Source organism: Myzus persicae, unplaced genomic scaffold (assembly GCF_001856785.1).
Source record: "Myzus persicae strain clone G006 unplaced genomic scaffold, MPER_G0061.0, whole genome shotgun sequence".
Lineage (NCBI taxonomy): Eukaryota > Metazoa > Arthropoda > Insecta > Hemiptera > Aphididae > Myzus > Myzus persicae.
The window spans coordinates 3,012-16,773 of NW_019101071.1; the positions used below are offsets into that span (position 1 = coordinate 3,012).

Below are 13,762 nucleotides of genomic sequence, written 5' to 3' on the forward strand. Positions count from 1 at the left end.
CCTATCTTGTAATGATCCAAGAATAATCAGTGGATTCTTTTTTAATGCTGTTCGGGAGTTGGGTGGTTGTCCTAAAACAATTCGAGCTGATGCTGGAACTGAAAATAGACATGTAGAGCAAATTTTTCATCAAGCAGACCATCATTTATGTATGGAACTAGTCCTGCCAATCAAAGAATAGAAGCTTGGTGGTCAATACTAAGAAAACATAATAGTCAATTTTGGATGAATTTATTTCACAAACTTCAAGAAGATGGACACTTTTCTGGTTCTTGGCTAGACAAAAACTTAATAAGATTTTGCTTTTTGGATTTAATAAGGGTAATACATAGTGTTTTTATGTCAATATTCAAATATAAATACATGCATAAATGTAAAAAAAAAATTATAAATAAATATTAATAATTTAACAATTAATTTTTTAGAAAGAGTTGAATGATGTGCTTTGGAATGGAATTCTCATAAAATAAGAAAGTCAAAAAATAGTATTTCACCGAGTGGTCGGCCAATGACTATGTTTAAAATGCCTCAAAATTACTCATCTGAAAATTATTTGATGTATGTTGATGAAAAAGATTTAGAGGTATGTGAGGTGATCCAGTAGTGTTATCAAACTGTATTTGAATTTTAGTGCCAGTAATCATATCAGCACTTGTGCAAAATCTAAGAAAATTAATAATATTATCTTCTTTAGTTTCTTTAAGATACTTTTTTAAAAAATTCAATGTTGTCCTTTGAGTAATTTCCAAATCAAAATCTTCAAATTTTATTAATCTTAATACATTTTTAGAAGTCGTTTTCAAATTATTATATATATTATTTAAAAATTCAATAGAAATATGTTGTTCCCATGCAGCTACTTTCAATTCTTCTACAAAACAATCAATTATGAACATTGGCTTTTGAATAAGTTCTTTGTGTGCAATTTCTTCCAATATCTTTCTAAAGTTATTTTTATTTGCAATATTTCTACACCCTAAATCACTTAAAATATCTATTACTTCATCTGTATCAATATTTTCAAAATCTACTCATCTCTTTGAACAACTATTATTTGGACATACTGAATCTGACTTAATCGAAGTATTCTTACAAACACAATGTGAAGCTGATAAGCATATTTTATCAAACGCTTTAAAAGATTTTGAAAATATTTAATTAATAATAAAAAATTAATATAATTTATTGATATATTTTTTTTTTTTTTATTAAAAATGTTTATTTACAATCTATATTTAATATAATACAATAAATAAATTTGAGTAATAGAATTTTTGACATGAGTTCACATGATAAGAGAAAATATCCATTGATATTACTCTTCAGTTAAGACTAGGTAGAACAGAAAACATAATACATTAAGAGAAAAGAATAATAAAACTAGGTAATAATCCGAGTAATAATCAGAGTTCCAGTTTATAGACCGATGTTAGACCTTAGGATAAGAGGTCTCTGGACCATTTTCTTTTTAATCTACGAGTTGTATCGGGTAGCTCGGTAATGGATAGATTGGCGATGAGGGGTTTATTGATATTTAAAATTTAAATTTGGGTATAGATAATAGAAAATAGTTAATGCCAAGCATATTCATACTTATATCTTTTTTTTTTTTTTATTTTTACAAGAAATACACAATCTATACAATTAAGCACAATAAGTATATATGAGATAAGGGTAACAAAACATTATGGAGTTACGTGAATAAGAAGCCACCCATCAGTAGCACTTAGCATGTTTATTATGTGATTACATAACTTGTTAGGATTAAATTAGATGATCCCTACACCATTTCCTTTTCAGCCTGCGACGGGGATTTCCAGGAGGTGACGGGATATGTGAGCCTTTTATTAGAGGATTTTCATGGTTTTCTAATTTATTGTAAAAATGTTTATAGAAAATAGCAGCTTCTTCTTCTACTGTTTTTATACCTAGGTCTTTGTGGAGGGTCATGTTAGAGACGAAGGGTGGGGCATTTGTGATTTTACGAAGGGTAATATTTTGGAAGGCCTGAATTTTGTTTAAATTTGTTTTTTTTGCCGATCCCCATATTTGGATTCCATACGTCCATATCGGTTTCAGAAGAGATTTGTATATTTGAAGTTTTGTTTTTAAAGATGTGAATTTATTTTTTGAAAGTAATACTTTTAGAGAACATGAGCGGGCATTAAGTATTAATCTTTTTTTCCTTATATGATTTTTCCATGTTAATCTTTTATCGAGGTTTAGTCCTAAGTATTTAACAGTGTCAAGAGCAGGGATGGGTAAATTATCTACAGTTACATTAGGGCAAAGTATGTGTCTTAGTGTGAAAGTCGCGTGAATGGATTTGTTGTTATTTAATTTAATTTTTCATTTGGCATACCATTCTGAGAGTAGATTTAGGTGGGATTGTAAATTTCTTGAAGCAATTAGTGGATCATTATGTACTGACAATATGACTTTGTCGTCAGCATAATCAGCAACAATAGTATTTTGTGTAGTAGGTTGGTCGGCTGCATAAATATTAAATAAGATAGGAGAAAGTACACCTCCTTGGGGTACTCCTGCACTAATTGTGGCTATATTTGAGGCGGCAGAACCTTGACGTATTTGAAAATGTCGGTCTGTAAGATATGACTCCATTAGTAGAAACAGTGAAGGAGGAAGAAATGTACGAAGTTTAAACAGAAGACCTTCGTGCCAGACTTTGTCAAATGCCTGGGAAATATATACTTATATCTTAGAATATTTTTATCATTTCAATTGAAAGAAAAATTTAATTTTTAAATGTATTACAACTCATACAAATTTGATTATGATTATTAAGTGTTAAACCTACTACCTAATAGTTTTGTCCTGATCACTAAACTTACTCAAAATATATTCTTTTCGATAAAAATATTTTTAGTATTTTATAATTAAACTATATTAGGTTATCTTCTTAAATAAATGTTTAATTACCCTTGTTGCTATTAAATTTTTTGTGTGTGCACAACATTGATGGTGTTTTGGTAATACATATGGTAAATCATGGTCTTCATCATTTAGAATGTTCAAGTTGAATGCGTCGATTTCTTCTAAATCATTAACAACCGTATCGTTCACTAGCAATGTATCAGTATATAGTCATGTAGTCATGTAAATAACAACTACTTTTGTTAATGCTGCAACTAAAAACTATTTAATAAAACAAAAAATAAAAATAAACAATACACATTCTTACTTTGACTAGTTCATTTTTTGTTGTTCAAAAAATCTTCTAAAACGTGTTGTTTTGATCTGATTGTTTTAAAGAACTACCAGCATTATGATACATCATTGCATCTCTTTAAAGTGTTTTTGTTCGCTACATTATCGATGTGATCAATTTTCTTTAATATAGTTGAATGTTGTGTCTGAATAAAATTAAATAATATAACCTTTTACTTAACATTATAAGTTTTGATAAATAATTTACCTATATTTTTTGATCAATGGCGCAACTGGGATTTATTTTTGAGGGGACAAGGGGTTATTTATTTATTTTTATTTTATATATACAAGAATACTGGGCCCCTCTGCGATAATTATGTGGGGGCCCAGGAAAATACATAATATGGAATAATAAGATTTATAATACATCTTAACTTGAAATTTGACTTTTAAAAAGCTGTGTGCCACTGTTTTTGATGTATTTTTGTAATATATAAGGTATTTGTGTGCCTGTGTGGTATTTAAAATTAATTTAACACTCAAGATATTAGATGGGTCAACTGTCATAGGCAGCCAGGCAGGTATAGAATTAACATTGTACTTACGCTTGAATGTTTTCTTATATTAGAGTTTGAACGTGAATCCACCTTGTAACACTTTGTATCGACACAACTTTAACACTTCACTTTCAGCTTCTTGAAAAAAAATTATCCTCAATGACTCTTAATACTTTAAAATATTTTTGATAATTTGGCCAGGGTAAAATTGGTTCTTCTAAATCTGCAACCTTCGGTTGAAGAATCACAATCACTCATTGTGTTACTATTTAAACAATGAAAACAAGAGTAATAGAGTATACTGTTGATGCAATACAATCATTAACAATCTGTAGGAACGTCAAGCAGACCACAGCGAACACGATACGAATAATACGAACCCAAGTAATAAATATTACAATAGTGTAAAACAGCGTAGGGGGCTATACATGCAATATTGTAATAGTATAACTGATTGTACGCCAATGAGTAATGAGTAATGACTAATGACTAATGACTAATGACCAATTGGCAATTGGTTATTCGTAGTCTGTACACAAAAATAATATTATTTTCTAATAAAATTATGAAAATAAGATAATACCATGTTCCACATATTATTATGGTGCTATAGCCATATTCATTTATTTATAGCAGAATCAGTTATCAGTCAATATCAATGTTTATGCTTTATATTATATTTATAGCTTTTAATTAAAAATAGATCGCACCCGCATATTATGCAGTCTCCATACACAGAACACACATACGGCTATGTTGTACGGGTACAACATAGCTTAAGTTCCTATAATATTTCGCTATTATATTGACACCTGTAGAGTGAAATTTGAACATAAATTTTACATTTTGTTGAGTTTTGCAGATTAAATATTTCCGAGTCAACTTCAAATCTATTCTAGATGGTTTACGGCATCGTTAAGCTATATTTTGGCAGAAAAAAAATCACGATTAAATTAATTTTTGACTAGTTTAACGATAAAAAAAGATGTTGAAAGTGACGTTTTTGTTTCATCGAATTCAAAGCAGAAAGATTGAGTATTCACCATCCACACCGTGTTTATATGGCTATCTCCCAATATGCGGTCTACCAAAATGGACGTGGTCTACCGTAATAATATTAAAAGTATAAAAAAAAACTCAAATTTATTAAGAAATTCATTTATAATTGTTATACTATAAATTACATTAAAACACAGTTTTCAAATAGCTATTAAAAGTATAAATAAAATATGTTTTGATATATTAAGGATCTACAAAATTATCCACAAAGCATAATTTGATATCTCTAAGGAAAACATCAAAAATGTTATCAGTTTTATTTAATCCTCACCACTAATACTCCGCTAAGTACCTCTCTAAGAGGTCTTTCATTAGTACCACACATTTTCTTAACAATTTAAAGTCTAAGAGGCTTTCAAAGACTTTCAATTCTTTGCGTATTGGCACCAGTTTCAGGGTCCACAAAATTTGTTGAATGATTAACTGTTTCATATACATAGCATTTTTCAGATAAACCTTTATATCCAAACCAGGAATCAGAATGAACTGTATTGTTACATGATAAAATATATATTGTTATGAGCAATTAAGATAAAACATAAATTGGTAGATAATAAATAATTTATTAAATATAAATGGATTCCCAGCTATAAGTAGAACACTATAACATTGATAGACCGTATACTATACTCATATATTTTATAGTTACCTAGTACACAAAACGGAGGTAGACCGCATATTGGGAGATAGCCGTTTATATTTTTATGTGAACGACGGACTATTTGTTGCCGCAAAAAAAATCTGAATTTTGTTCAATTTTTTTTCATATAGGTCTTATATTGACACTTGTAGCGTGATATTTGAACATAAATTTTACTTTTTATTGAATTTTGCGGTTCCAGTGTTTCCAAATGAACTTCAAATCTATTCCAGATAGCTTACGGCATCGTTAAGCTATATTTTGGCAGAAAAAAATCACAATTAAATAAATTTTAAATAGTAGAACGATGGAAAATAGTTTTGAAAGGTGCGTTGCTGTTTCTTCGAGTTTAAAGCAGCAATCTAAGATTGTATTGTGACCATCCAAATCGTTTTTATATTTTCGTACGAACGTCGAAGTATTCTGTGATACATAAAAATCGTAAAATTATTCATTTCAATGTTTGGAATTAAGTTCAAAACATTGTGTTTTGACCTTCTAAATTGTGTTTGTCTTCTCATGCAGTTGGTAATCTAGCTGTGGGTGTCGTTGCTCTTAGATGAATGTTTGTACAAATCCATGGAAATAAACTTATGAGAATATAATTATTATAAAGGTACCTGTACGGTCTTCCCGTGGAACTGACATTGTCGTTCGGGTGACTATCACTTTATATTAGACAACGGCCCTACCTTGATTCGGTTGTCATGGTTGTACGTTTGTGGCTGATCTGTATGCATACATGTATGAGTATGCCTACTTTAATTTAGCAAAACAAGAACCTTTCCACATTATTGAGTGATTGAATGTTATCCTAATATACTGTTATCGGTTTGTCTTCATAGTTTATTTACAAATTTTGAATATTTGAGTGACTGGGTTTTGTCTGAAATTATCTCTCGCCATACCATATATAACTGGTGGCCGCAATACGTGGCCACGGCAGGTTGCTGCAAACGTGATAATCATTTCAAACGATAAAGCGCCGTTGCTCATGGTGTTGATGGGTGGTACGATATCATTGAAATAAATGTGTTAGAATCGGTACCACGTACGTGCTTCCGATAGAACAAGCGTCGTTCTTCGCTTCCGCCACATCATTGCTCAGATCTGCGCGACTAATCCGGACCACTTAAACGGCCGCTTGAGGTGATTGTTAAGTATTACTGCTGCGGGGACCGAGGGCACATATCACACGCATTGAAAAAGTACGACTGCTTTATTAACGCACGACGGCGGAACACATAATGATGTTATAATAGTTATATATATACATATTTTATATAGGTTATCGCCGATAACATATCGTCTACTTAATCGATAGCTTAATTATCGTTGTAGAATATAATATATATATATATAACAGTGACATCAACGCATCACACTCGTCTTTTTAATTCGAGCATAGCCTAAAATATTAAGCTTTAATAAAGAATCAACGATGAAAAGAGTATAAGCGTGTTTTTTTTTTATATCAATCGTGATCGAACAATTTGTCGTTTGTGTTTACTGCGCTCAAAGACTGTGTGCAGCTTCACATATTGACTGTTTGATGGCAAATCTGATATTAAATTAAAAAAAAATAATATTCAAACAATAATATTGAACTGAATAAAATTAAAATTTTATAAAAATGTATCAATGTTGGACTACAGTTTGTTGTTTTCCACAACTGGACTGCATTTTTTACCGCGGTAACCCTTCGTCCTTCGTATTATATTCCCTCTATTAATTCTTAATTTATTTACTCAGGACACTACTGAATACTGTGTGCCGATCTAATACGAGTGCGTCATGCATAATATGATAGCGCCGGAATGCCCGCATCAGCATCACGTGTAAAGTGCTTAGACATTTCGGTGATCACAAATGGTTTTTCCCTCTTTTTCTTGTTTAGTCATTAAGTAACATTGTTTAACAGGTATAGATTTTACATAATATTTGTATGTATAAAATAATTACTTATTACACATAAGTACGTTTTATTATGTTGGTATGCCGTTATCCTCTGCATTATAAGGCTTAAATAAGGGAATTCCAGTGGGCCGGTTTCATAAGTAAATAAAAATGGACAGAACCGTATCAATGGTTATCATTATCGATATCATGATTATTATTTTTTTTAAAATTTCATGATGTCACGGCGTTGACATTAATTCATATTTAACGCGTAGCTGAATACATCGTAGTACCGTACATATACAAATAAAGTAATAACGTATACCGATCAAATTTTACGACTTATCAATATTTAGTTATCACGGACTTAAGGTTAGGTTAGGTTAGGTTAGGTTAGCGTTAACCTAACGGGTACAGATTGAATATATATCTTATTAAAATTTTTAAAAAAAAAAACGGACTTCAGTACATTTAAATATTTAATACGACCCAAAACTCTTGCTATCAGTCACCATTTTCTCACAACTGCAGGTGTAGTTGGCCAATATTTGGTACCTACTGACGATTGGTGGTTTTTTCTTCTTTATTTCTTTCTAAGCCGTCTTAACGGTTTTTTTAATATTTTGTTCAATAATAATTGGTCACTGATGAGTAATGACTAATGACCTTCCCGATGAGTGTCGGTGGATATGTCACAAGCCAAAATACTGCCATACATAGTAATAAACTAATAACTTAAGGTATATAGGTACTTAACAAATATAGTAGTTGGAACAATTTTCACACAACTTACTTGCAAATATTTTGATTGTTGGTGTACTTGGCAAGTACTGGGAAACCGGATAATAATTGATTATAGTTAATAATATTAGAAGTGACCACTTAAACCATTAACACACAAACGTTCAAAATGCCTATAGAAAATGTTCAAATCATGGCGGTCAACGATATGACTGGAGTAACTACTGTAAACATCAATACAAGACAAATAAATGTAAGTATAAGGCTGCAGGTAAACTATGTACTTCTAAATGTCATCAACTACTTAATTTTTTCCGTGCATGATAACTTAAGTTGCAAAAATAAAATTAAAAAAATAGTTAATAATTATAAAAAAATTATTGTAAATTATTAAGATAACAAAAATGGTTTTATTCCATTGTAATTGCCCATCCAATGAGCTCTGGACATTCTATGCAATGCCTGGGCAAAGTGTATAATTGTCCACATTGTCCATTGAAATTTGGCATTGTATACATTGTCCGGGCATTGTACTACAACGCCCAATTATACACTCTGACCGTAACATAAACATAATGTAATGTATTATATTATATTTATAGGAATATATTTTAATGTAATAATATTGTACAATAACAACAAATAATAAGTGCTTGTAAATTTAAAACACATACACTTTTACATTTTATTTAAATACTAATTATAGATGTAGTACCTACTCAAGTAGACTTTCACTGTCCGAAACCGTGACGACAGAAACACAAGAAAAAAAATATAACTTAATGCTATATAAACATTATATTTATTAATATAAAAACATGAAGTCTACGGCACTTCTTCTGATTTCAATAATACTAAAATAATATAATTTAAAGTAGAATGATTGTATTTTGATCATCCAAATTGGGTTTATCTTTTTATGTGAACGACAATCTACGCGTTGATGCAAAAATAATTTGAAATATTTAATATTTTTGTCACTTTTGAATTGCGGGACATTGATGTTTATATTAGCACTGTACTATCCGTTAGGGGTACTCGACGATATACATATACTATATGTTGTTTTCAAACGCGGGTGATATCATTTTTGATTTATTAATAGTATTATTTTTGTTATGAACAACAATATGTTCATTCAATAATTTTCAAATGAATTATTGTATTTGTAATTGTATTTAAAAAAAAAAATGTAAGCCACTTACGTTACGACTTGGGCTACCGAATGACACCGGCAGCAAACAACTAATCTTTGTACTTCTTTGTGGGTCTTAGTTTCCGATTCTCCAGGTATTTTATGTGAGATGAGGGTCACAGGAGGGAAGATGTTCGAACACGAAACTGTTATTTTAAACTGTTATAGCGCGGTGGGCGTTAATGTTTCAACTAGAGGTCCTCTTCCTCCTCGCGAAATCCTGGTGTGAATCACCAAGTTCACCGGTGGTGTGCCGCCAGCCCGGTTGTCTATTTGTCTTTTACCCGAATCGAACACAAAGTCCTGTTCGTTAACCACCCGTAAAAACCTCGTGAGACTCGTGTTTGGGTAGTTGCTGTGATCAGTGGGCATTAACGACTCATAACCGAGTAGTCGAGTTTTTGTTTTCCATCTTGGCTGTTGAGAGGATCTCTTGAGCGTAAATGGTATAAGCAGCGCACTCTAACGATGTCCTATAGAGACATTTTATTTCGCCCTGATGATTTAGTATAATCACAGATTAAATAAAATGTTTCATTTAATCTGTGGTATAATCACTACATCGCAGGGCTACACGATTTAATTTTCACAAATCGTATTTTATAGTCCTTATGGTTGATCTAGGTCCTAGGTCTGCCTAGGATTACACGATGACTGCCATCCGCCGGCGGCCTCTAGAATATTGATTATTTGTACGCCAAGTTCATTTTTCAGTGTCATTATAATTTTGTATAAATACTATTGAATTTGAAAAAAAATTAAAAATACAAAAAATGTTAAAATTATGTTTTATACGTCAACAAATTGCAATTATTCCCGCTACGCCACAGTGCATTTTCTAGATCATTATTGTAGCGCCACGGAAAAGTTAATAATATAAATCTAAATTTATTTATGGTAGCCCGCGACCGTATGGCCTCTTCCGAATGATATGGTGCGGCAGTCTAAAAATTATCAATACCTAATTATTTTAATACGGACGCCGGCAGCCGCATAGCAGTCAACGTGTTAATGACCTAAGAAATGCACTGAAAATAATTCTAAATAACCTAAAAGTTCAAAAAAATGAACTTAAAAATAACCAAAAAATGTACTTAGATGAGCGAAAAACATTTAATTTTAAAATAAATATTACTTATCATTCATTCATTTTTTATACTACACAAAAAAGGTAAAAATGTATTTTAAGAATTAAATAAAAAAATTATTTTTAAATTTGAGTTGCCTTGTGAGTTTAATTAATTATATTATTTTTTTCTATTCATACCCATTTTGCCAAATCCCAATTCGCTGACAACTCACTTTGTCGATAAATATACCAGTTTTAAAATACTTTTAATATTATTTTGTTAGTAAAATTTCAATTTTACCGATTTGCCTACAGCTAGGGTATAATAGTGATGATATTGTGGTATAAACATATGTTGTCGATATAACTTCAAATATACTATTTTTATAAGAGTACTATATAGGTATTAATCTTATATTATTTACCACCAATTATTCTTATTGTTATTTTTTTATGTAACAGATCGAATAAAAACTAATGAACCAAAAAAAACTTTAGGTACTAATTGAAATTACCTATAGGTATAACACATATTAAAAAAACTTAAAATAAACAAAAATTAGTTCAAATACACAAAATGAACTTAATATTTGTAAAAATGCAAAAAATGCAAAATAAAAATTATATTCTAAATTGTTATATCACGAAACAAATTTCGTTTTCCATTAGAACTGTTTAGGACTTTAAGAAAAAGAATGCAAAAGTCACCAAAATCCTAACTCAGTAAATGAGTCATTAGTCATTGTAGATAAAACTAATAGAAGGCAAAACAATGGTTATAGTTATCAATAAAATATAATTGACTATTTTATCACTATTTTTACCTATCGTATTATATTTTTAATTTGGCCGTCTACAAAAAATAGACGTAGTGTCAACGACTTGTAGCAGTCGTCAACATCTACATATAGACTTAAAAAAAGAAATAAAACAAATCAATGTTAAGGGTGTAAAAATTGGATCTTATATTATTATCACGACTGCCGACAGGGAAAAAGTAAAAATTATGTTCCAGAAATTGATCTTTACCCAATCGAAATTGTACCAACGTCCAAGTTTGTTGCAAGGTTGTTTGGACGAAAGACAACAACAAGATTTGCGGTGGACTGTCAGACCAGGACGCCGTACGGCGATTGAGACTACCTGTTCTCGTTAGGCCGCAAAGGCCTGCTTTTCAGCCGGCAATACTGTTGACGGAGCAAGATGATAAGAATGATATGATCAACGGCGAAAACTATGACATGCAGCAACAGGCATACAAGCAAGATCAGGTAAAGCAATAAGTAGGTAATAACGAGTTCGAACACTGAACACTTTTGCATTTTTGCTGCCAGAACTTATCATTGAGACTCATTCACGCTGCGCTGCGGGCGTAGAAACTTCAATGAACTGCGTTATTCCTCCTAGCGAGCCATCGAGTTCACCGGTGATCTTGCAGCCGGCCCGGTCGTTTAATTGTGCGTGCCGCCGTGAAAATCTCGTGTGATCACGAGACTTGTGTTTTTGTCGTTGCCGCAATCAGCCGGCATCATCGGAATCATAAGCAAGTAATCGAGTTTTTGTTTTCCGTCTTAGAGGTTGACCACAACGCAGCGTCGCGTACGTTCACCGCCCGAGTGCCTCCGCAATACTTCGTGTGATCACGCGATACGTGATAATATCGTATTAATTGTCATTGTTGTGATCAGCCGACATACCCAATTCGTCAAAATACCTACTCATCAATTATATTATTGTGAGGGCCATCGGGTTTTGCCGGTTTTGGTTTCCGTCGTGGTGTTCCGGGAAGTGCCGCCGACTTGTGTGGTGTATACTCGCAGTATCCACTCGTCGAGCAGCCGCAGTGGTTTCCACTCGTAGACCAAAGTCCGACGAGAGAAGCAAGAAGACGCCTGTCCGCTATCGCAGTTTAAGCGAGGTACCGTCACTAGTGGCTACTGGCTTTTGCCGTGGTCAAGGTCATATGATTTATACAAAGTTCTCTTCTTGTTTAGTGGGGCACACCAAATTGTATTTTATATGAAGTTGTCGCTGTAGTATTTAGTACTTAAGGATTATTGTTTGGTTTTGACTTTTGAGTAATGACTCTATCGTAATACCTATAATGTTCGGAACACATGTACAACAATAACATTTCATTGTGTACGTCATAATATCAACGTTTACAATTAAATTGGTTTTGGGCATAGGCGTCGTGCGCACGGGGGCAGCAGAGGCAGCACATGTTACCCCAGGACTTTTTTTGGGGCTACCACGGCCAGTTAATATTGAATAATGGACCTCGCTAAAATTATATTTCCAAAAAAAAATGACTATTGTAGATAAAAAAATTATAAAATTGTATTATGTGCGCGCCTTACAAAACATCATTTTCCAATGTTACAAACTTCTATAAATATTGAAGTTGAGTTGAATTGAAAAGGTTTGAAAAATAAGATTCAATAATACATATACTAGAATAAGTGTTTATTTTTAAACTTTACACTAAAGTAAGTCTTAGTGTTCCATAAACACTTGATTTCGATTAGATTTTAAATATTAGAAAGTTAATTAGTATTAAACGCTGAATAAACTTACAATAACTAACATTTAAATTTTAAATAGAGAATCATATATACGTAAAGTTTATTAAACCTAAATCTATAAACATTAATATTAGGTTACCAAGTTAACACTTTGCATACATTGAATTTAAATTGAATTGTAAATATATTTACTTAAGTATTTATTTAATGCTTAGTAAGATTTCTTCCACATTATTACAAAAAAGATGTATATAATAATAATATATACATAGGTACAGTGTGATTCCTTTTAAAGGTAACACTAAATAATTCTGTCCAGTGACATCAGATTAATATGCGGTTTTCGAAAGGGGATAGGGAATACATAAATACACATTTATTGATAATTTTCACATTTTTAGCTCTTTCCGGGTGCGCGTGCGCAATACAACTTGCATTTTTTTAATGGCAACTTGTGTTTTTAATACCAAATTCGGATATACCGAATTTTTTTAAGTCGATTTGGTCCTTTTTACCATAGCTCTAAAATCAAAATTGACTAAATGTCAACGACTCAAAGTTTCGATTAAAATTATTGAATTTTTCAACAATAAATCATTTAACCATTTTAATCATTTGCAAATCTACAGATACAAAAAAAATTTCATAAAATTCTAGTATGATTGTTGAAAAATTCAATAATTTTAATCGTAACTTAAATATATTTAAAAAAAATTTGTTTTCATTTTTTTGGAGCTCATATTTTCTTTATTACGCTTAAATAAATATTTAATTCCCTAAAAAATGTATAAAATTCGGGAAATTGAATAATACAAACTCTGTTGTTGTTTCTCCGGTCCCGGATCGAGAAATTAAATTATAATAAATACTTGATGCCTAGGACTTGAAAGTTGAGATATATAGAAG

The 13,762-nt window shown here is 31.4% G+C and overlaps 1 long non-coding RNA gene across 2 annotated transcripts; it reads right to left on the minus strand.

Moving 5' to 3' along the window:
* Positions 1–1,626: 1,626 nt before the first annotated feature.
* LOC111027600 lies at positions 1,627–4,337 on the minus strand. Of its 2 annotated transcripts, XR_002603809.1 has the most exons (4): positions 4,312–4,337; positions 3,777–3,951; positions 3,203–3,374; positions 1,627–3,143 (listed from the first exon to the last, which is right to left on the minus strand). It is a non-coding gene; the product is annotated as an uncharacterized LOC111027600 (long non-coding RNA). The 2 variants fall into 2 exon arrangements; XR_002603808.1 differs by having other exon boundaries at positions 1,627–3,374.
* Between the last annotated feature and the right edge of the window lie 9,425 nt (positions 4,338–13,762).